This window comes from Symphalangus syndactylus, chromosome 14 (assembly GCF_028878055.3).
Source record: "Symphalangus syndactylus isolate Jambi chromosome 14, NHGRI_mSymSyn1-v2.1_pri, whole genome shotgun sequence".
Classification (NCBI taxonomy): Eukaryota; Metazoa; Chordata; class Mammalia; order Primates; family Hylobatidae; genus Symphalangus; species Symphalangus syndactylus.
The window spans coordinates 43,967,097-43,990,806 of NC_072436.2; positions in this window are offsets into that span (position 1 = coordinate 43,967,097).

Here is a 23,710-nt window from a genome sequence, read left to right on the forward strand (position 1 = left end):
GAGATCCCTTAGGGTCATTCCCATTCCAACTTCTCATCCCTCTGGTTGGAAGCTGGGAATGGGGAGGGTCTCAGAGGATTGTATTTTCAGAAGCAGCAGCTGGAAGCCTAGTGGAGAGAAGTGTCCTGTTCTTTTCTTCCCAGGTCAGAGTCTGGAATTGTTTCCTGAGGAGTCTCTCTGAGAGGGAAGGGGTTCTCTCCTGCGGCCTCTCCTGGGCCCTGTTGGAAGCTGTTCCTGGCGTCCCTGGTGATGGGCTCCCTGAAGGAGACATTTCAGGAAGGTTTAGAAAGTCCTTTTTACATTCATACCCCAGCCACTTAAAAGCAGGGCTACCATGAAGGACACTAGGCGTGGTCCAGATTAACAATGAGGTTATCACAGAAGCCAGCCAAGATGGCTTTCCTGGTGGAGCCCTTTGGGCAGCTGGCCTGCTGAATATCCTATTCCAGCTTATAAAAATTTGCTGTGTTAGTTTACAATATATCCATATACCTACCTATTTTTATAGATTATTTATATATTACACATATAAATATGTATCTATAGATGTATTTCTACATCTAGGTATATATGGATAGATGCAGATACCTGTGTGAATGTGAATGGAGGAAGAGAGAAGGGTGGGAGAGAATAAGATAGAAGAGCCACAAGCCACAAAGCCACAAGCACTCTGGCCACTTTCTCACTTCTTTCCACATTCCACAGTGAGAGTGTATTTAACAGTGAAATACACAAATCTAATAAGGGATAGAATAAATAAGAGTGCCTCTGAACTAGTGTTCACCTCTCTAGGCCAATCAGACCATCTCCCCTTTTCTTACACTGGATTTTGAAATTGATGTTCAAATTTATATTACTACCCCTTTTCTTTCTTCCCTGTATAAACAATAACTGCATCCAGCTACTTCTTTTGAGGTGAGAAAGCCTAGGGAATTCAAACAGAAATTAAGATGGGCCAAAAGGCCTGCAAAGATACTTATTTCCCCTGGGTTGTATGACTAGTTCACTGATTTTCTGGAAAACACTTAGGTTGCCTTTTAATATAACCCCATTTTTACATACAAATTTTATTAATTTAAGAAATTTTAAGGAACTGACAGACGGAAACAGAGATGGGATTTCATATAATTACCCATGTGTTTTAAAAGAGGTTCATTCATTCATTCATCCATCCATTCATTCATTCATTGTTTTTGTCTTCTATAACTCATTTTCTGATTCTGGGCCTTAGCCTCAGGTTAACTGATGTATTTCCTGCCAGAATATACTTATGATGATGATGACACACAGCTTATTGCTGTAGCAGGGCAGGCACGGGCAATTGCAGTGTCTGAAATAGTGCACAGGCCTAAGGTCAGGGAGTTTGACTCAGATCCAAAGAGAGACTGAAGAGGCAGCCGTCCTCAGAGAACATCACCAGCCTTTTGGTATGAGAATTGGGAGTGCAGCCAAAGCACATCTCTGAGAGCCCACCTAATCCACTTTGAGAAGCCAGGCTTGCCAGACTCTGGACTCAGTGCCAGATCTGAGAATGGACAATGACCTTGACAGTGGCCAAATTCTGGTCTGGCAGAGCGGCTGTCCCCCATGACAAGAAACACCAGTTGAAAATGACAACTGCTGATGTATTGAGTCTAGTTCTGGGGAGACATTTTCTCATTTGCTGAGTCCTTTGCACGCTGTCTGATCTAAGGATGAAGCTGCATGTGAATTTCTGTGGGAAGGTGTAATTTCCCAGACACTCATTTCTCTTTTATCTTTAATATTGGTACTTTAATATGTACCTCTTCCTCCACACTCCTGAGAATATGTGATCATGCATGGACTTAGGGAACTACATGTCAGTGGGAGATCAATTCCCGCTTTTGGGGAGAAAAAGCAGGTTTTGCATTTACAAATCATTTATTTTTTAAAAACACATTTTCTAAGTGCCTTTAACATTCTGAACACTGTCCTCGGTACTGAGAATACATGCAGAAAATGATGCAAACCTTGCCCTCAAGTAACTTATCAATGAAAAGAAGAAGGAACAAACAAGCAAAAGCTCCACTTCTATATACTATTGTAAGTGCTGAGAGGGATGTATCGTATCTGTACACACAGATTTTAGGGAAAGTTCAAACAAAAGGTCTTAATCAGATGGAGGAGCGGGGAGAGTCATTTATCTAATAAATATATAAAAACACCTGGCCAGGCACAGTGGCTCACGCCTGTAATCCCAGCACTTTGGGAGGCCAAGGCGGGTGGTTTACCTGAGGTCAAGAGTTCGAGACCAGCCTGGCCAACATGGTGAAACCCCGTCTCTATTAAAAATACAAAAATTAGCCTGGCATGGTGGCACATGTCTGTAATCCCAGCTACTCGGGAGGCTGAGGCAGGAGAATTGCTTGAGCCTGGGAGGCGGAGGTTGCAGTGAGCCGAGATCGTGCCACTGCACTCCTGCCTGGCTGACAGAGCAAGACTCTGTCTCAAAGAACAACAACAACAACAAAACACCTGCTGCTTTGTGCTAGGTATATACTCAATTGATTGAAATGAAAAGATCCCTGTGTTTAATAGGTTAACAGTCTCTGACCTTGCCATTCAAAGTACACTTCATGGAACAGCAGCGTCAGCATTACATTTTTTTTTTTTTAATAACTGCTTTGGTAATTTGAGAATGTCATCGCTTGGTCTATACATTTTGAACATGTTTCAAATATGATCCAAATGCATATTGAGATTGTGGGGGCCCATTTTGCTTCAGTTATTATCCTTCGTAATGCTCCAGTTTCCCCATACAATGTTAACTCAAATCTTTCATACTTTTTAATGGATTACATTTAGCTTAAATTGAAATTGTCCAGTCATTTCCAAACCAGGGTGACTATCAGAATTGTAGAGTTCTTTAGAAATTGCAGATACTAAGGCCCCACAGCATGAATTCTGACTTTGTAAATCTTGGGCAAGGGTTTGGGAACCTGGTTTTCTTTCAACCCTTCCCCAATGATCTTGATGACAAGCTGGGATTGGAAGACTATGTTGAGTTTCAGAGTAGAAATAACTTTGAAAGTCAAAACAGACAACTTTAGCTCAGGTTTACTAGTTATGGAATCTTTGTCAAATTATGTTATCTTCACTGTGTTTTAAAGTGGAAATAATAAAAGGTCATTTCAATCTCATAGGAGTGTGAGGATTCATTGAAATGGCGTACAGTCAGCCCTTTACACCCACGGGTTCTACATCCGTGGATTCAACCAATTGGGTATTGAAAATATTGGGAAGAAAAACACGTCTGTACTAAACTCATACAGACTTTTTTTTCCTCATCAATTTCCAAACAATATAGTGTAACAACTATTTATATAGCATTTACATTGTATTAAGAATTGTAAGTATTCTAGAGGTGATTTAAAGTATATGTAAGGATTTACATAGGTTATATGCAAATACTATGCCATTTTGTAACAGAGAATGACCATCTGCAGACTTTGGAATTAGAGGGTGATCCTAGGTATGGAGGAATGACTATATTTTGAAACATTGAGTGCAATGCATATTTTCCCTTTGGTACTCAATATATGGTAAGCAATTGCTGCTGCTGCAGTTTTTGTTACTGTTGCTTTGATTCATTATTGAAGCCTGCTGATGTTCTGGCCTCTGGTGGCAGTCAGTTATTAATACATTTCTGATGCTGTGGATAAATGCATCTGACCTTTCTTTACCTAATGGTAAAGAAATATTTTGCTAATAACCTCAGGGGTGCATCAGAGGTTCATATATTTGGCAAACCACACCATAGACTAAAGTCTAGATTCTATTTCTTAACCAAATTTTAACATAATCCAATTTATGCCTTTGTAGATTAGGCCAGAAGTAGTGTCAGTCATCCACTTTCATAGAGATACATGTGGAAGTGTCCTCTCACTGCTTCTTTCTCAGCCTTTTCTCCCTCAGCTTCACACTCAGTCCTTAGCAACAGTTTCCGGCTTTTTTTTTTAAGGCACTTTTTTTCCCCAATTAGTATGAAGCTAACCCTTTCTCATTCTTTTAGACTGAACTCAGATACGGAGCAAAAAGAAACTTCCCTGATTTCTGTCTATAACCAGACTGGGTCATGTGTTCCTTTTCTAGGCTGTTTGCCCATGGTACCTACTTGTATATAACAATGGTCTACAGATCACGTGCCTGTTTCTCGATTAGTCTGTGAACTCTGTAAAGGGGACTACCCCATTCCATTTACCGTTACCTACAGATCACTTAGCTCTGTGCCTGGAATACTACTAGACAAAAACTTAGTTAAACTGTATTTGTTTTACAGAAGGAAAATATGAGACTCAAAATGAGTAAATATCTGAGAAATCATTTAATCGAAATCTAAAGTAAAAAACTGAGATTTGGAAGAGGCAACATGACCTTTCTGGTTATTAAGTACATATATGTCCTCATGGGTTTAAATTGCATTGATTTGTATAAGGTCACACAACCAGTTAGTGGCAGATATAAAACGGAGTTCTCATGCCTCCCAAATGAATGATTTTTAACCTTGGGTAAATAGTGCTTTTACACTCAATTTGATATTACGCTATCCCAAAATTGTACATAATCTTTATTTAAAAATTTATATTTATATTTATATTTGCAATCACTATAATTTAAAAATGCAGTCACAAGAAAGATGGAGAAAAAATAGCTTAGGGATTAGAGCTGGTAGGGGTAAGACTGACATTTTTGGTAAAAATTCTATTACATCAATCTGAGCATGTTAGAACAGACCTCTATGTCCTCACTATAACAAAAACACTAGAATTAATCACTTGAGTACACATCAATTTAGTTGAAATGCAATTGCCCAACAAATGCCAAGTTATTTTCTTGTGTCCTTATGATAAATGACATATGGTGACTAAAGCTTCATACTTCTAAAACAAGCAGTTATATAGGAATTATACAGTGGTATACCTTCATCGTCATAAAAATGTATGACAGTGATAAAATGTATCTCAGAGTCAATGATTTCTCTCCATTGGTAGTATTAGCGTCATTCTGTGCAACATTTCTATAGTTCTTCATATCAGGATAAGATATTTGTCCTTCTGGTTATTATTCCAGTATTTTATTATGAAAATTTTCAAAGAAATATCAAAGTTAAAACATACATCAAAGTTAACATCCATATACTCACCACCTAAATTCTACCATTAACATTTCTTTATCAGTCTATCTTTTTAACCATTTATCAATTCATCTCATTTATTTGATGCTTTTCAAAGTAAGTGGCACAAGTACAATTCCCCTAAATACTTCAGCAAGTGTATTATTAACTAGACATTAATAATTATATATACATATATATAGTTGTTGTTGAGGTAAAATTTATATAGAATGAAGTACAGGACTCTTGAGGGTATGAAATGCATTTTGATATATTAAATAAGTTTTGATGTGAATGCAAGAGTCATTGTAAATCAAACCCTGATCAAGATATAAAGCATTATTTTTGCCCCAGAAATTCTTTTATATATTTTATGAGTCCCTGCCATTGCACCTAAGAGACAAAGAATGTTATGATTTTTCTTCCACTATAGATTAATTTTGTCTGTTTTAGAACTTTATATAAAGTGAATCATACAATGCATATTTGTACTTCGCATATTTTTGAGACTCATTTATAGTGTTGAGTGGAAAATTATTTCTTCATTTTTTCCTATCATATTCTATTGCGGGATTACACCACAGTTAATTATCTATGTTCTAATTGATAGGCACCTGGGGTGTGTCCAATTTTTCATGATTATATATAAAGCTGCTCTGAACAAGTATTTCTGTGAACACAGGTTTTTATACCTTCATATCCTTGAAAGCATTTGGTGTTATCAGTCTTGTTTTAAAACATTTTTATGTATTTTCTTTTAATTATCGTTATTCTGGTGGTTATGTAGAGATAGGTCATTGTGAACTTAATCTGCATTTTCCTTATGCCTAATAATGTTAAGCACGTTTTATGTGTTTAATGAGTAATTCTAGGCCTTCTTTTGTGAGGAATATATTAAAAAGTTTTCCCCATGTGTGATGAGTTGCTTGTCTCTATTATTGAATTGCAAACATCATTTATACATCAGGGATATCTGCATCCTACATATGTTTTGTGAATATTGTCTTCTAGTCTGTGGCTTGCCTGTCCGTCTTCTTAATGAGACTCCGAAGTTTTCAATTTTGAATAATTCTGATTATTTTCTTTAGTTTCAGTGTCCTCTCTGTAAACCTTTCCTTATCTCAAGTCAAAAAATGTTTTTTTCTTTTAAAAACATACAATTTTAGAGTTAACATTTTGTTCTATGATTGATCTCAAATTAATATTTGTGTATGGTAGAAGGAAATATTACATCATTCTTTTTCCAAATATTTTCTGTTTCATTCTCTTTCTCCTCCTCTTCTATGTCTTTGAGCATATACATACAAGACTCTCTGAATTTGTCTACAGAATCTTAAGGTTATTTTATTTAATCTCTTAAAAATGTTTTTCTGATTGGATAATTTTTATTGATATATCTTTAAATTCATTGATACTTTTTTGTGATCTCCATTATACTGTTACCCCATCCAATTCTTTTTAAAATTTGTTTTGTTTTGTTTTTTAATTATTATACTTTAAGTTCTGGGTTACATGTGCAGAACGTGTAGTTTTGTCACATAGGTATATATGTGCCATGGTGGTTTGCTGCACCTATCAACCCGTCAACTACATTAGGTATTTTTCCCAATGCTATCCCTCCCCCAGCCCCCTAGCCCCCACAGGCCCTGGTGTGTGATGTTCCCCTCCCTGTGTCCATGTGTTCCCAACATTCATCTCCCATTTATGAGTGGGAATATGTGGTGCTTGGTTCTCTGATCTTGTGATAGTTTGCTGAGAATGATGGTTTCTAGCTTCATTCATGTCCCTACAAAGGACATGAACTCATCCTTTTTTATGGTTGCATAGTATTCTGTGGTGTATATGTGCCACATTTTCTTAATCCAGTCTATCATTGATGGACATTTGGGTTAGTTCCAACTCTTTGCTATTGTGAATAGTGTCACAATAAACATACATGTGCATGTGTCCTTATTGTTGAATGATTTATAATCTTTCCCTTTGGGTATATGCCTAGTAATGGGACTGCTAGGCCAAACGGTATTTCTAGTTCTAGATCCTTGAGGAATCGCCACACTGTCTTCTACAATGGTTGAACTAATTTACACTCCCACCAACAGTGTAAAAGCATTCCAATTTTTTCACAACCTCTCCAGCATCTGTTGTTTCCTGACTTTTTAATGATCGTCATTCTAACTGGCGTGAGATGGTATCTCATTGTGGTTTTGATTTGCATTTCTCTAATGACGAGTGATGATGTTTTTTTCATAAGTTTGTTGGCTGCATAAACGTCTTCTTTTGAGAAGTGTCTGTTCACATCCTTTGCCCATTATTTGATGGGGTTGTTTGCTTTTTTCTTGTAAGTTTGTTTAAGTTCTTTGTAGATTCTGGGTATTAGCCCTTTGTCAGAGGGATAGATAGCAAAAATTTTCTCCTGCTCTGTAGGTTGCCTTTTCACTCTGATGATAGTTTCTTTTGCTGTGTAGAAGCTCTTTAGTTTAACTAGATCCCATTTGTCAATTTTGGCTTTTTTTGCCATTGCTTTTGGTGTTTTAGACATGAAGTCTTTGCCCATGCCTATGTACTGAATGGTATTGCCCAGGTTTTTTTTTCCAGGATTTTTATGTTGCTAGGTCTTACGTTTATGTCTTTGATCCATCTTGAGCTAATTTTTGTATAAGGTGTAACGAAGGGGTCCAGTTTCAGTTTTATGCCTATGGCTAGCCAGTTTTCCCAACACCATTTATTAAATAGGGAATCTTTTCCCCATTGCTTGTGTGTGTCAGATTTGTCAAGGATCAGATGGTGGTAGATGTGTGGTGTTATTTCTGAGGACTCCGTTCTGTTCCATTGGTCTGTATATCTGTGTTGGTACCAGTACCATGCTGTTTTGCTTACTGTAGCCTTGTAGTATAGTTTGAAGTCAGGCATATTTTTTGTTCTGAAATTTCTACTTGTTCTTTTGGAATTGTTATTTGTGCTGAATTTCCTATCACTTCATTCAGTATGATGTATTTTCCTTATGTAGTCAAGCATAGTTAAAATAAATGCCTTGTCTGCTTATGGAAACATCTTTGCCATCTAGGGTTTGTCCCTGTTATTATCTTTTCTAATGGGAATTGGTCACATTTTTTCTGTTGCTTCCATGTAGAGTGATTTAGCTTGTATTCTGGATAATATGAATCATAAATTTTGGATCCCAGCATATTCTTCTAACCACTTTTGCTTTATTTACCATTTTATTTTCATCTAAATACTGGTTTTGTCTGATTTTTAAAAGTAATTTATTGAGGTAAAGTTTACATAATATAATTTCAACATTTTAAAGTGAACAATTCAGTGGTATTTAATGCATTCACAGTGTTGTGCAACCATGCCTGTATCTGTTTCAAAAACACTCCAAAGTAAAAACTCTTACACATTGAGCAGTTTCTCATCACTTCCTCACTCCTTTCAGCCCCTGGCAAAACCAATCTGCACTCTGTCTCTATAGATTTATTTACTTTGGCTATTTCATATAAGTGGACTCAAGCAAACTGTGATACTTTGTGCCTAGCTTCTTTCACATGGCACAATATTTTGGAAGTTCATCTATACTGTAGCATGTATCAGTGGTTCATTTTACTGCAAAATAACAGTTCATCGTGTGTGTATATTACAATTTGTTTATCCACTCATCATCTCATTTTCTTGTTGTACTCTTTGCATGAAATATCTGCTTTATTCATTTCCCTTGGGTCTAAAGGGAGTCTCTTGTACACAGAAGACAGAGAAAAAAATTTTTAAAAATTTTATTCTTGCAATCTCTGCCATTTTTTGGATAGTCTAATCCAATTACCTTTAAAGTAATCATTAATAAGAAAGGATTTATTTTGGAGATTTTGCTATTTGTTTCCTGTAGATTTTATAACATTTTTATACCTTATTTCCTCCATTACTTTCTTCTTTTCTTTAATATTTGTGTGTTTTGTGTGTGTGTGTGTGTGGCTTTATCTCCTTCTATTATGGTCTGAATTTTGTCTCCCCTAAATTCAAATATTAAAGATCCAACATTTCATGTGGCTCTATTTGGATAGAGAGCCTTTAATGGGCTAATTAAAATTAAATGAAGGCATAAGGGTCACGACTTATTCTGATAAGATTCTCCTTACTGCTTATAGTATAATGCAAGAGAAGAAAAATAAATTGAAGGAAATATTAAGCAAAACGTAGTTCAAAGAGAACTTTATCCACTTGTTTACAGTGTGAAAATAAGAAAGTATGTTCTGGAGAGAACACCACGGGTGTAGCTGAAATACCATTCTATAGAGTGATTATCCATGTATTTAATCAGCTGTCTTAGCTGAATCTAGAAATAGAGATCAGATTATAGCAGCAGAAATATTGTTGGCTGGCATTAAAGAGTTGATAGAGACACAGGACATAATAAAAGAAGACTACCTGATTTCTGAAATTCTACAGGATGGGACAATAGGGCTAGTGGCATTCATCCATTCATTTCTAACTTTTGTAATTTAACTTTCTCTTTTTTTAATTTAGGCATATACACCTATAAATTTCTCTTTAAGAATTGATTGTGCAGTTATCCTACAGCTTATGGCATTTTTTAAATTTTCATTCATCATAAAGTGTCCTTTATTCTGTAGCTCTTTGGATTTTTATTAGTGCGATGTTGAATTTTCACATATTTATGAATTTTGCAGTTTTTCTTCTAATATTATTAGTTTCATTCCATCGTGATTGCAAATGATATTATATATGATTTAAATTTTTAAATCTATTAATAGTTGTTTTCTGCTTAACATATGACCTATGCTAGAAAATGTTGCATGTACACTTGAGAAAAACGTGTATACTGCTGTTGAATGCAGTGTTCTGTGCACATCTGTAAGGTACGGTTGGTTTATAGTATTGTTCAAGTCCTCTCTTTGTTGCTTTTTTCCTGGTTATTCTATCCATTAATGAAAGTGAGGTTTTATTTTATTATAATTGTTCATATAACTATTATTTTAGTGCTAATTTCCCCTTAATTATGCACGTGTTTGCTTCATATACTTTGGGGCTTCCTGTTTGGTGCATATATATTTATAGTTGTTATATTTTCTTGGTGAATTAACCCTTAAAGTTATGCAAGGTCCTTCTTTGACTCTTTTAACAGCTTACTGTAAGTCTCTTTTGTCTGATATTAGTATATACACATGTTGGTTCAAATGTTTGATGGTGTCTCCCATCTCCCTTAGGCTCTATTTAATTTTCTTAATTTTTTTTCTATATTTATTCCTTAGACTTAATAGGTTCAGTTTCTCATCTTCAAGTTTACTGATTTGTCTTCTGCTTGTTTTAAACTGCTGTTGAACCCCTGTAGTAAATTTTTTTGTTTCACTTATTACAATTTATAGATCTATAATTCTTTTTAGTTTCTTTTTACAATTTTGGTATCTATTGATATTCTCATTTTGTCATATATACAGAAATATGACTATATATAGTCATATATATGTGTGTGTGTGTGTGTATATATAAAGTTTCTTTTAGTTTATTGTCCATGTTGCCCCTAAACCCTTTGTGTATATTTAAAACAATTGTTCTAAAGCCTTTATTTAGTAAGTCCAATGTTTTCATTTCTTCAAGGACAATTTCTATTTATTTTGCTCCTTTGAATGAGCCATGATATCTTGTTTCTTTGCATGCCTTGTGACTTTTGGTTGAAAATTAGGCATTTTATGATTAGAATGAGATAACTCCAGAAATTAAATTTTCCCCCTGCCCTCCCAAGGTTTGCTGTTTATTTTGATTATTAAAATTTGTAGTAGCCAAATTTCTAAGGCTTTTCCAAATTATTTTGCAAAGATTATTTCTTATTGCATGTAATCACCAAAGTCTCCATGCCTTTAACTCATCAGCTAGTACTTTGACAGAGGTTTATTTGAGTGACAAAATAGCAGGAGGGTGGGGAATATTCACCAGATTGTCTCTGTGCTGGTGTACACTCCTTCACCACTTAGCTTTACCTTCTCTGAGTCTGGCAATTATCCCTAAGTGAAAGTATAAGGCCTTTGCGGGGCATTTATAAAAACGTGACTGTTTTTATCTTTGATGTTTCTGTGGGGAAATATGAACTTAGTGATTCCTAGTTCACAATTTCGCTAATGTCACTCCTCAGTGTCTCATCAGTTATGGGACTCTGTGATTTTATCTTTATTAGTCTCTAAATATTTTATAATTTACCTCGTGATTTCTTCTTTGACACATGTTTACTTATAAGTGTGTTTAATTTTCACATATTTGAGTTTTTAAAAAGTTTTGTTCTGTTATTGATTTCTAGTTTTATTTCATTGTGATTAAAATATACTTTGTGGGATTTCAATATTTAAAAGTTTAAGACTTATTTTGTGGCATAAAGTATGTTCTATTCTGGGTAATGTTCCACGTGCACTTGAGAACTATGTGTATTCTGCTTTTGTTGGGTTAAAGTTCTGTATATGTCCATTCGGTTTAATTGTTGTATAGTGGTGTTGGAGTCCTGTTTCCTAGTTAGTCTGGCTACTATATTTATTATTAAAGTGAGTTATTGAAGTCTCCAATTATTATTTAGAACTGTCTATTTCTCCTTTTAATATTTTCAGTGTTTGCTTTCTTTATATATTTTGGGGCTTTGTTGTTTGGCACATGTAGGCTTACAACTGCTGTATATCCTTGGATAATTGAGTCTTTAGGTAAATAATAATCTTTTTTGACTCTTATAGCAGTTACTGACTTGAAGTCTATTTTGTCGGATACTACAGACTCTCCATCTCTCTTTTGGTTACAATTTGTGTGAAATATCTTCCATCATTTTTGATTTATTTGTGTCTTTGTATCTAAATTGAGTCTGTTGTAAATAGCATACTGTCAGCTCATGTTTAAATTTACCAATCTCTTTACTTTATATGGTTTAATCTCTTTATATTTAAACTAACCAGTAATAAAGAATACTTAGCTTTGCCATTTTGCTATTTGTTTCCCATTTGTTTAAGTCTTGTCTATTCCTCATTGTTTCCATTCCTCCCTTCATTTTGTTTACTTTTTCTTATTTCCCTCTATGTACCTATTTTTAGTTTTCTTCTTAGTAGCTACACTGGGAATTACAATTAACATTCTAAATTTCTAATTATCTAGCTCAGGGGTGTCCAAGGGAGAGAATACAGTCACGGGATCTTAGTTTCTGTTTCTCCTTGGGCCAGTAAAGCCCCTTCCTCATTTATCTTATCTGCTTATCACTAGAGACAGAAAGTAAAAATCATGGCTTTAGGCTGTTAAACACCTAAAACAAAACAACAACAAAATAAGACAGGTTGAACAAGTTTGATCTAGTTCAAATTGATAAAACTTAGCTTTAATAACATGCAAAGACTCTGTTCCAATACAGTGCTTTCCCTGCCCCATATATTGTCATTGTCACAAATTTCGTTTTCACACACTGTAACATGGATGTGTAATCATTTTTATGAATTTGTGTTTTAAATCCTATAGAAAATAAAAAATGGAGTTACAAACAAATCAAAGTTACTTTGTTTTGATACAACATCCACCTGTTTGCTATAAAACTTTGTTTTATAGAGTTCTGGCAGTTTTTTCTATTTCTGCTTGTTTTTGAAATTTTTTTTGGAGTGACAGGATTTTGGAGCTGTCTACTATACCATTTTGCTTATGTCACAAGCAGACAATTAATATGGATGAATTCACACTGCAATCTCTGTCTTCCCTGTGGAGGGAGGCAACTCTAACCTTAGCTTAGTTCTTTTAGCTTTTGATGGTCTTTTTGGAGTCTGCCTTATGCATGTGTGGTTCAGAAGTAATCATCTACAAATGTTGATAGAGTTTGTACACAAAATATAAGGCTCCCCATTTTCTCTTTTCCAGGATTTCCTGTCTCACTTTCCAGCAGGTGTGGTTGTCTGAACTTTGTGTTCTGATTTTTTAAAAGCAGAAATAAATATGGTAGGTTTTTCTACTGTAGTATTTACTGCCTTGAATAGTATAAAATGGAACCTACCTTCAATCTTAAAGCCATAATAAATGAAACACTTGTCCTGTCCCATTTTTTTCTTTTAATTATTAACTTTTCTTCATACCTGCCTAGGTTTAATTTTTCTTCAATACCTTCATTTACTTTTATTTTTTTGCCCAGAATCTATAGTTATCTGTGGGAGGATGTGTCTGACCCAAGTTTACTTGGCTAAAACAGAGGAAGAACCTGAGAAGTGTTTTGAACACCATCCTGATACCCTCTGCCATACACAGTGGGTCAAGAAGAGAATGCCAAGTTCTGGCTCTTCCTTCCCCCAGAATATAACATAGTCACCTTGCAAATGGTGAAATGTAAGTGTGCTTCATTCTACAAGAAACCTTTAGCATTATGGTGTGACTGTCCAATATGTTTGTGGGAGCTGCGAGCAGAAGAAAAACCTACCATATTTCCTGAGTTATATTCCAACTCCCTAGGCTTTGACACATACCAAGGAGACATGATGCGTTTTGAATTGTCTGATCTGAAATCACATTTGAGTTACATTAACATGAGCCACCATGGGAGGAATTACTCAGTAATAAATATCCGGCCAAAGTTCTTAGAAAAGTCAAGAGTGATCCAAAAAAATAAAATATAAATGACAAATCGAAGGGAAGGACTAAAAAAAGGATAAAGTTTCTCTCTCATATGAGGAACAAGATGAAATAAAACTGAAATGTGTTTTGGTCAGATCAGAAATTTTAAAAAGGCATGATCTGGATAGCTAAAGAATAGGTGACCCTAACTTAAAGATGCAGGAAGTGCCCTAAAATGTCTAATTTCAATGTCCTAGAAGTTTCTTTGTATTTGTTTGTTGAGAATAGATGAAATATTAGACATGGGTAACCTGATCAACATAGAAATGTATGTTTCATAGGAAAATAGAAGCCAAATCACACATTTCTCCTCTCTTTGCTCCATTATTAACATCAATACTGTATACTCAGTTGCTTTTTGTATAAAGGATAAATGTTAGTAAACTATATTTAAAAAGAAATAATACATTAATTACATAGGATCTTGCATCATACCTTTTGTTTTCTAATCATTTTAGCACTATTTCAGATTTAGTTTGAGTCATGAAAATAGCTATTATATTTTGTTTTGACATTTTGTGTTTCTATCAAATTTCTTACAGAATTTTACGTGGTAAAGAGACTTCTCTGTGAGCTTATTTTCAAGCAACAAATTAAAATTTACTCCCAGTTTCATGTTTGTTTTCCTTTAGGAAATAGTGACTACAATATTTTCTGAGAGAGCTGCCAAATGAAAGTGTATACAGAAGAGTGGGTTTTTAATAGAAGCGGAAGTTTAAGTTACTGTTAATCCCAGAAATCAATGTTGTCAATCTTTTATGTCTCTTTCATTTTGATGACTACTTATTGAGCTTCCAATTATAATAATGCCAAAATATGATTTTAAACCTTTTTTGATCTCTCCCCCTATATATCCATGAGAAGTATATTACATTAATGTATACCTTTTATTTTCTGATCATTTACAATAGATCATTTATAATGATCTATTTACAATAGATGCATTGTAAAAACTCATCACATTTTTGTTATATATTTTGTCATTGGAAATGAATGTTAAGTTACTTATGGATGTAGATAAACCTAAATAAACAAAATTCAAAAAGAATAGAATTGTCTCATATGCAATTCATCATAAAATGGGAAATTGTATCTGCCATTAGTTATTCTTGAAAGCATCTGGGTTTATTACTGTATAAACTGGGCAGCAATATAGATAAGGCTCATTCAGTGGGCATAATAAAGCTCCAGTTGACACCTTTAGAATTATATAAGAAAATCTATTGAGAATGTTTAATAATCCCAGACAGATTGTTGTGATAAAATAGATTGCAAGAAAATCTGTTTTAATTCCATTAGAGAATCATTTTCAAAGCACATACCGTAGAACATTCACTCCAAGTAATGTTTTTTAATATTTTCCAAAATATCTGGATGCTGAAGGATGCTAAGTCCAATGAGATTCTGTTTTGTTTTATTTTGATACTAAGGATTCACAGATCATTTAAAAAACCAACATATACATCAACAAAACAGGGATGATATGTACTGTTTTCCAAACTTTTAAAGTCACTCAATTCTTTTATATGGTGGAGCATCTTGTGAAAATGTTGTGTCTCAGATTTTGACATGTACTATACACTTATTGTCTTCTTGTCATGTGGGGGATAACATATCTTCATAACTAGATAGAAGAAATAAATTCTAGTCTTCTATACCACTGTTGGATGACTATAGTTAATAGTAATGTGTTACATAGTTTCAAAGAGTTAGAAGGAGGATATTGAACACTTTTAGCACAAAGAAATGATAAATGTTTGAGATGATAGATTTGCTAATTACCCTGATCTGATTCTATGCACTATATATATTGAAGCAATACCATGTATCCCATGAATATGTACAATCGTTATTTGTCAATTAAGAAAAGAGATATGGAAAAGGATAGCATAAACATGAAAATACATTCATATGCGTAATTCTATGTCTGCCTTTAACTCATGCTGAGTTACTTTTTGAATCTACCCATAAAATCAGAGTGAATCCATAAGCTCTATATACCCTGAGCTGATTAAAAAAAACGATTGTGTATCTCAGAGCAATAACTTTTGAAATATGATTCTGAAATATGAGATTTGAAAAACTGTGAATTTTGGCTTTTTACATATTTGCCAGAATACAATATATGTTAAGAAGCCATCATTGATTTGGTGGACAGAATTGAAGCACAGAATATTAATAATTATCAGTAATTTAACTAGAAATATTATAAAATACAACGTTTACATAAAAATTGTATATGTGTACTGAAATCAAAGAAACCACTCATGTCATGTAAGCCAAGACAAATGCTACAGTGCTGACTTAGAACAATGTTCAAGATTGTTTACTTTTAAAAAAAGGAAAAACCTATCAGTGGTACGGAGCAACCAACCAATGCTTTTTTTACTCTTGGCTGCTGACATGATCACAAAATTACTTGTGAAGTCAGAGAAATTTTCCCTTTACACAAGGCATTATTTGTTATCATGATTTAATTTATGATCAGAGATCTAAATTTCTTTTACAAATTGACATTTAGGAAGTCCAGCTTAACATAAAAATAAGGATAATATTAAAAACATGGAGCAGAGACATCACAGCCACACACTAAAAAAAAAGTGCAAAAGACATAATCTTATTCCTTTTTATGGCTGTATGGTATTCTATGGTGTACATGTAGCACATTTTCTTTATCCAGTCTGTCATTGATGGGCATTTGGGTTGAATCCATGTCTTTACTATTGTGAATAGTGCTGCAATAAACATACATGTGCATGTATCTTTACAATAGAATGATTTATATTCCTTTGGGTATATATCCAGTAATGCGATTGCTGGGTCAAATGGTACTTCTGCTTCTCGATCCTTGAGGAATCACCACACTGTCTTTCACAATGGTTGAACTAATTTACATTCCCACCAACAGTGTAAAAGCATTCCTATTTCTCCACAGCCTCGTCAGCATCTTTTGTTTCCTGACTTTTCAATAATCACCATTCTGACTGGAGTGAGATGGTATCTCATTGTGGTTTTGATTTGCATTTCTCTAATGATCAGTGATATTGGGCTTTTTTTCATATGCTTTTTGGCCAAATAAATGTCTTCTTTTGAGAAGTGTCTGTTCATGTCCTTTGCCCACCTTTTGATGGGGTTGTTTGTTTGCTTTTCTTGTAAATTTAAGTTTCTGGTAGATTCTAGATATCAGACCTTGTCAGATAGATAGATTGCAAAAATTTTCTCACATTCAGTAGGTTGTCTTTTCACCCTGATGATAGTTTCTTTTGCTTTGCTCTTTAGTTTAATATGATCCCATTTGTCAATTTTTGCTTTTGTTGCAATTGATTTTGCTGTTTTTGTCATGAAATATTTTCCCATGCCTATGTCCTGAATTGTATTGCCTAGATTTTCTTCTGGGTTTTTTATTGTTGTGAGTTTTACATTTAAGTCTTTAATCCATAATGAGTTAATTTTCGTGTATGGTGTAAGAAAGGGACCCAGTTTCCATTTTCTGCATATGGCTAGCCAGTTATCCTAGCACCATTTATTAAATGGAGAATCCTTTCCACATTGCTTGTTTTTGTCAGACTTGTCAAAGATCAGATGGTTGTAGATGTGTGGTCTTGTTTCTGAGAGCTCTATTCTGTTCCATTGGTCTATGTGTGTGTTTTGGTACCAGTACCATGCTATTTTGGTTACTGTAGCCTTGTAGTATAGTTTGAAGTCAGATAGCATGATGCCTCCAGCTTTGATCTTTTTCTTATGATTGGGCTAAACGGGCTCTTTTTTGGTTCAATATGAATTTTAAAGTAGCTTTCTAATTCTATGAAGAATGCCAATGGTAGTTTGATGGGAATGGCGTTGAATGTATAAATTACTTTGGACAGTATGGCCATTTTCATGATATTGATTCTTCCTATCCATGAGCATGGAATGTTTCTCCATTTGTTTGTGTCCTCTCTTATTTCCTTGAGCAGTGGTTTGTGGTTCTCCTTGAAGAGTTCCTTCATATCACTTGTTTGCTGTATTCGTAGGTATTTTACTCTCTTTGTAGCAATTGTGAATGAGAGTTCATTCATAATTTGGCTCTTTGCTTGTCTATTTCTGGTGTATGGGAATGTGATTTTTATATATTGATTTTGTATCTTGAGGCTTTGCTGAAGTTGCTTATCAGCTTAAGGAGGTTTTGGGCTAAGACAATAGACAATAGACAATAGAAATAGACAATATTTCTAGATATGGGATCATGTCATCTGCAAACAGAGGCAATTTGACTTCCTCTCTTCCTATTTGAACACCCCTTATTTCTTTCTCTTGCCTGATTGTCCTGGCCAAAACTTCCAATACTGTATTGAACAGGAGTTGTGAGAGAGGGCATACTTGTGCCAGTTTTCAAAGGGAATGCTTCCAGCTTTTGACCATTCAGTATAATATTGGATGTGGGTTCGTCATAAATATCTCATTATTTTGAGATATGTTCCAACAATATCTAGTTTATTGAAAGTTTTTTAACATGAAGGGATGTTGAATTTTATTGAGGGCCTTTTCTGCAACTGTTGAAATAATCATGTGTTTTTTGTCAATAGCTCTGTTTATGTGATGAATTACATTTATTGATTTATGTATGTTGAACCAGCCTTGCATCCCAGGGATGAAGCCAGCTAGATCGTGGTGGATAAGCTTTTTGATGTGCTGCTGGATTTGGTTTGCCAGTATTTTACTGATAATTTTCACATGGGTGTTCATCAGTGATATTGGCCTGAAGTTTTCTTTCTTAGTTGTATCTCTTCCACGTTTTGGTATCAGGATGATGCTGGCCTTATAGAATAAGTTAGGGAGAAGATCTCCATTTTCAATTGTTTGGAATAGTTTCAGAAGAAATGGTACCAGCTCCTCTTTGTACCTCTAGTAGAATTCGGTGTAAATCTGTCTGGTCCTTAGCTTTTTTAGTTTGGTAGGCTATTTATTACTGCCTCAATTTCAGAACTTGTTACAGTTTATGCAGAAATTCAACTTCTTCCTGGTTTAGTATTTGGATGGTGTATGTGTCCAGGGACTTATCCATTTCTTCTAGATTTTCTAGTTTATTTGCATAGAGGTGTTTACAGTATTCTCTAATGATTGTTTGTATTTCTGTGGGGTCAGTGGTGATATCCCCTTTTTCATTTTTTATTGTGTTTATTTGATTCTTTTCTCTTTTCTTCTTTATTAGTATAGCTAGTGGCCTATATATTTGTTATTTTTTCAAGATAACAGGTCATGGATTTATTGATTTTTGAATGGTTTTTCATGACTCTATCCCTTTCAGTTCCACTCTGATCTCAGTTATTTCTTGTCTTTTGCTCTCTTTTGGAATTTTTTGCTCTTGCTTCTCTAGTTCTTTTAGTTGTCATGTTTGGGTGTCAATTTATGATCTTTATAGCTTTCTGATGTGGGCATTTAGTGCTATAAATTTCCCTTGAACACTCCTTTATCTGCGTTCCAGAGATTCTGGTATGTTGTCACTTTGTTCTCATTGGTTTCAAAGAGCCTCTTGATTTCTGCCTTAATTTCGTTTTTTACTCAGGAGTCATGCAGGAGCCGATTGTTCAATTTTCAGGTAGTTGTGTGGTTTTGAGTGAGTTTCTTAATCTTGAGTTCTAATTTGATTGTACTGTGGTCCAAGAGACTGTTTGTTAGGATTTCAGATTTTTGCATTTGCTAAGGAGTGTTTTACTTCCAATTATGTGCTCAATTTTAGAGTAAGTGCCATGAGGCACTGAGTAGAATGTCTATTCTGTTGTTTTGGGGTGGAAAGTTTTGTAGATATCTATCAGGTCCGCTTGAATCAGAGCTGAGTTCAAGTCCTGAATAGTCTTGTTAATTTTGTCTCAATGAACTGTCTAATATTGACAGGGGGTAGTTAAGTCTTCCACGATTATTTTGTGGGAGTCTATGTCTCTTTGTAGGTCTGTAAAAACTTGTTTTATGAATCTTGGTGTTCCTGTATTGGGCGCATATATATTTAGGATTGCTAGCTCTTCTTGTTGAATTGATCCCTTTACCATTATGTAATGCCCTTTTTTGTGTTTTTTTATCTTTGTTGGTTTAAAGCCTGTTTTTTTCAGAAACTGGGATTGCAACCCCTGCTTTTTTCTGTTTTCCATTTGCTTGGTGAGTTTTTCTCCATCTCTTTATTTTGAACCTATGTGTGTCTTTGCACCTGAGATGGGTCTCTTGAATACAGCACACTGATGGCCAGTCTGTCTCTTTTAATTGGGGCATTTAGCCCATTTAGATTTGTTTATTGAGTTAAATCATTTAAATTCAAACTCATTACCTAATAATGCAGAATTTACATCTGCCATTTTGCTATTTTTCTGTCTTTTTCTTCTATATCTCTTATGTGATTTTTGGTTGGCTAATATTTCATTACTGCCTTCTTTTTTTAACTAAAGGTATATTTTCTAGTGTATGATTTTAATTATTTTGTAATTTTTAAAAATATGTTTTAGTCATTTTTTAAGTAAATGGCTAGGGATTAAAATTAACTTCTTCATTTACAACAATTTAATTTGGGTTAATGCCAACTTTCTTCTAATAATTTACAGAAATCTTTCTTCTATATAGCTTTATTTCATCCTTGTTCTCTGTGCTCTCATTGTGATAAAAATTACATTTTAATTGTGTACCTTAAAACAAATTCATAAGTATTTCTTCATGCAGTTGTCTTTAGCAGAAAAGTATCTAGTTTCTCACTACTAAGTATAAAGTTAGCTGTAGATCTGTCTGTAGGTTTTCAAAATTAAGTTACTATTCTTTATCTATTTTCTGAAGGTAAAAAGTAGATTACTGATTTCAGATTGTTTTCTTTGTAATATAGGCATTTTCTACCAAAAATTTCCCTCCAGAAACTATATTTGTTGTATTTCATAAGTTTTGGTATGTTGTGATTTTGTTTTCATACTTCCATGTTTTGTTTTAAAGTATTTTTTAACATAGTGATTTCTTTTTTGATTGGATATATAGAACTGCATTAATTTTCACATACTTGTTAATTTTTTAAATTTATTTTTGTTATTGATTTCTAATTTCATCTATTGTGTTCACAGAATAGACTTTCTATGATTTCAATAAATTTATTGAGACTTTTTCTAATATCTGTTGCATTGTGTATCCTGTAGATTGTTCCATGTGTACCAGAGAAGAGTTTATATCTTACTGCTATTGAGTGGAGTGTCCTATAGATTTCTAAAGGACTATTTGATTTATTATGTTTTTCCAGTCTTCTATTTCCTTGTTCATCCTCTGTCTGGCTGTTCTACTCATTATTGAAAATCAAGTATTGAGTCTGTCATTTTCTTTCTCTTTCTCTCTCTTTTTTTGTGCTGTTACTAGTGTCTTCTTCATTTCTTAATTGACACATTATTGTTCATATTTATGGGATATAATATGATATGTCCATATAGGTACACAATATGTAATGATCAAATCAAAGTAGGTAGCATATCCTTTACCTGAAATGCATATCATTTCTTTGTATTGGAAATGTTCAAAATCCACTCTTCTAGCTATTTGAAAATGTATTCTAAATTGCTGTTAATTATAGTAACCTTACGGTACTGTAGAACTTATTCCTCCTCTCCGGCTGTAATTTTGTGTCTATTAACCAACCTCTGGCTATCCCCACTCCCACTCCTTCCAGCATCTATTGACCATTATTCTACTCCCTACTTCCATGAGATCACTTTTTTAGCTTCCACATATGACTGAGAAAATATACTTGTCTTTCTGTTCCTTGGTTGTTTAGCTTAACATAATATTTTATAGGTTTATTTATGTTACTGTGAATAATATAATTTTGCTTTTTATGGCTGAATAATATTCCATTGTGTGTATATATATATATGTGTGTGTGTGTGTGTGTGTGTAGATACATACAAATATATCTATATATAATTTTCTCTATCTTTTCATCTATAAATAAACATTTAGGTTTATTTTTTATCTTGGCTATTGTGACTAGTGCTGCAATAAACATAACAGTACAGGTATCTCTTTGGTATACTAATTTTATCTCTGCTGAATATACACCCAATAGTGGGGCTACTGGGCCATATGGTAGTTCTATTTTTAGTTTTTTGAGGAACACTTATACTGATTTATATAATGGCTATATTAATTTAAATTCCTATAACCAGTGTATAAGATTTCCCCTTATCTGCATCATTGCCAGTGTTTTAATTTTTTCATCTTTTTGATAATAACCATTCTAACTGGAGTGTGATGATATCTTATTGTGGCTCTGTACAGAGAAATTAGGCAAGAGAAAGAAAGGGTATCCAAATTAGAAAGAAAAAAATTAAGTTGTCCCTGTTTAACATGACATTATATACTGGAAACCCAAATAGCTCCACCAAGGAAGTGTTAGAACTGGTAGATAAATTCAGTAAATTTGCAGAACACAAAATAAGCATATGAAAACCAGTAGCATTTCTATACACCTACAGAGAACAATCTGAAAAATAAATCAAGAAAGCAATACTATTTACAATAGTTACAAAAAAACACCTAAGAAGAAATTTAGCCAAAGAGCTGAAAGAACTCCATGAGGAAAACCATAAAACAATGATAAAAAATCAAGTAAAACATTAAAATATTGAAATATGTTCAGTATTCATGGATTGGAAAAATTAACACTGTGAAAATGACCAGACTACCAAAAGTAAACTCCCAATTCAATACAATCTTATCAAAATACCAATGACATTCTCCAAATAAATAGAAAAAAAGTTCTAAAATGTATATGGATCCACAGGAAACCCTGAATAGCCAATGCGATCCTGAGCAAACAGAAAAAACCTGGAGGCAACCCGTTATCTGACTTCAAAATATGATAAAAAGCTATGGTGAACAAAATCGCATGGTACAGGCATAAAAATGGACACAGAACAAAGTAACATAAGAGAGAAGACAGAAAGAAATCTACACATTTATAGCCAATTCATTTTGACAAAGGAGAATATTCATTGGGTAAAGGACAATCTCTTTAATAAATGCTGCTGGGAAAAGTATATGTCCATAGCAGAAGAATGAAACTAGACCCATTATCGCTCATCATAAACAAAAATAAACTTTAAATTGATTGAAGACTTTAATGTAAAACTCCAAATTATTATATCACTTAAAAACAAACAAAAACATAGAGAAAATGATTCAGGATCTTGGTCTCAGCAAAGATTTTATGGAGAAGTCCTCAAAAGCACAGGCAACAAAATCAAATATAGACAAATGAGATTACATTAAACTGAAAAGCTTTTACACAGTAAATAAATCATCAGAATAAAAAGACAACAAGCAGAATAAAAAATATTTACAAACGATTTATTTGACAAGGAAAAAATATCCAGTTAATATCTAGGGTCTACAAGGAACTCAAACAACTCAAAACCAAAAACCAAACCAAAACAAAAACATAAACAAAAACCAATTGGGTTAAAAAGTTGGCAAATGATCAGAATAGACACCATTCCAAAGTAGCTGTATACATGGTGAACAGGTATATGAAAAAATGACGAACATCACTTATCATCAAGGAAATACAAATCAAAACCACAGTGCAAATATTATAGTTGAATTGCTTATTTTTTCTCTTTCATTGTGTCAACTTTCATATCATGTATTTTGAGGCTGTGTCTTTGGTGAATATATGTTTATAATTTTTACATATTCTTACTGCGTTGATTGTTTTAAGATTATAAAATGTCTGATTTGTATGTAGTAGCAATTTTGGTTTTAAAATTTATTTTGCTATGAGAGTGAGGAAAATGGTAATATATTGGTCAAAGGACACATCATTTCAGTTTTGCAGAATAAATAAGATCTGGATATCTAATGTTTAGTACAGTGAGTATTTTTAACACAATACAGTATTGTATATTAGAAATTTGTAAAAAAATGTAAATCTTAAATATTCTCATAATAAGATAAATA